The 2,051-nt window shown below is 37.9% G+C and overlaps 1 protein-coding gene across 8 annotated transcripts in view; it reads left to right on the top strand.

The window, feature by feature from the left end:
* Positions 1 to 1,958: 1,958 nt before the first annotated feature.
* Positions 1,959 to 2,051, top strand: part of LOC124427805 — a 22,961-nt gene continuing 22,868 nt past the window's right edge. For 3 of the 8 annotated variants that reach the window (XM_046971121.1, XM_046971120.1, XM_046971119.1), the window contains exon 1: positions 1,967 to 2,051. This exon is cut by the window's right edge and continues 1,907 nt beyond it. The gene's annotated coding sequence lies outside the window, so the exon portion shown is untranslated. The other 5 variants (XM_046971116.1, XM_046971117.1, XR_006943025.1 and 2 more) reach the window with 4 other exon arrangements.

The raw sequence follows: 2,051 nt of genomic DNA, 5'->3' as shown, positions 1-2,051 counted from the left end.
ATCATCTTTTCAAACAACATTCATTCAAGACTCTCTGCGAGGATCGTTAAATTCCTTCCCTCCTCCCGTCTTTCCTTCTCCCACCATTTTTTTGCCAACGTACCTGCTTATTAACTCGCTCATTATATCTACTGTGTAATTATGTGAAAAGTTTACTTTTTTCTTCTTCTTCTTCTTCTTTTTCTTCTTATTATTATTATTTTTTTCTTTCTTCTTTTTACTATTATTATTTTTTCTTTCTTCTTCTTATTATTATTTTTTTTTCTTTCTTCTTCTTACTATTATTATTATTTTTTCTTCTTCTTCTTCTTCTTCTCCGTCTTCATCTTTGCGATAACGGCAAAAAATCAGTACGCTAATACTTCCCTTTTCCACTACCCCTTCCTTTCGAGGATACGTGCACTCTCATTGGGCATGTTGGAGTTTACCTCATTTCACCGTTTCTACTTTTTCCAAGGATGTTTCATAACGAAGAGTGCTCTGCTCTCTTCTCCCATCACATAGATATTTCCATCTGCGAAACTGTCCTTTGCTTTGGCAAATCTCTATTCGTCTTAGAGATCCCTCTTATCCCTTCGTGTATATTCGCACTATCTGTTTTTGGATCCGCCCACTGTTGAGAGCGTTCGTTTTTCACGATATTCTTTTTTTCTTTCCTTTTTTTTCTTTTTTTTTCCTTTTTCCCTTTATCCTTACTTCTCGTCCAAGGAACAACCACCGCCCACCCAGCCACACAGTCACGTTACTCTTCTCTCTTTTCGGCGATGAAACGAGCAAGGAGGAGACATCCGGGATTCCGCATGTTTTTCAGTTTGGAGTATGAATACGTATGTATCTATGTGTATGTATATATATATATATATATATATATATATATATACTTATGTATATTCCATTATACATGTTCGGTTAGTTATTACGAAGCATTCCATTTTCTCTCAACAGCCGAGCAAAACAAACTTATCAATCCTCGTTTATTTCCATAGGAAAATCGAGCTGGTAACTCTTCCAAGCAAAGCAATTATCTTGCGTTTTTGTATATGTCCCTGTATGTATATGTATAAGTATGCCTTTGAATCGCTTTATGTGTATGTACCAAGCGAACGTCCTGAATTTTACGAACGGATCTTGTAACTTCTATAGTTTAATAGTAGTTGAGAGTGAGAGAGAGAGAGAGAGAGAGAGAGAGAGACGCCTATCACGAAGTAACTTTCTCGTCCCAACAATTTGACAAAGCTTAATGCGTTAATTACATCTCTAGAGAGAAAGAGAGAGAGAGAGAGAGAGAGAGAGAGACAAACAGAGAAAGAGAGAGAATAATTACGAGCTAACGAATTTATAATTTTCCAACGATAATTAGATAACACAGAGTTGATGCGATACAAAAAAAAAGAAAAGAAATAAAAGTTACTTTTGATACATACAAATAAGTTTTTAACAAATTTTCCATAACCATTTATCTTTTCGGAGAACAAACGATTAATCGTATGATTATTTTCTCTAAAGAAATTTATAATATACTGTCCTTTTAAACGAAAAACACGAGAGCAACCCTAAAACATGTCTGAGAGAAGGTGGAGGATGGGAGGGAGGAAGAGGGTAAGGACTGAGGATAGGGAGGAAATACACATAGACGTTCTCAACGCGTCGACAAGGCATACAAAGAAGGAAGGTTCGAAATCCCAGCTGTGTGTCGGCTTTGTGCGGAGAGCTTTCGTCCGTCTTCGTTAAAACTCGGTAATATTCGTTCGTGTACCCATATACTCGGGCTTTGCGGGGATATCTACCAGCGCAAGCACACATATATTTGCACATATGTATATGTATATATGTAGAGAGAGAGAGAGAGAGAGAGAGAGAGAAAGAGAGAGAGAGAGAGAGAGAGAGAGAGAGAGAGAGAGAAAGAGAGAGAGAGAGAGAGAGAAAGAGAGAGAGAGAGAGAGAGTGAGAGAGAGCTTTCATGAAGGCGGGCGTACGAGAGAAGCCGAACTTAACCGAAGTATCATAGCGAGCATGTACGAGGACATACGAATACGACCGAAAGCTCAGCG

Source organism: Vespa crabro, chromosome 11 (assembly GCF_910589235.1).
Source record: "Vespa crabro chromosome 11, iyVesCrab1.2, whole genome shotgun sequence".
Lineage (NCBI taxonomy): Eukaryota > Metazoa > Arthropoda > Insecta > Hymenoptera > Vespidae > Vespa > Vespa crabro.
Note: the sequence above shows the minus strand (reverse complement) of the source record. Positions and strands in the feature narration are given on the sequence as shown.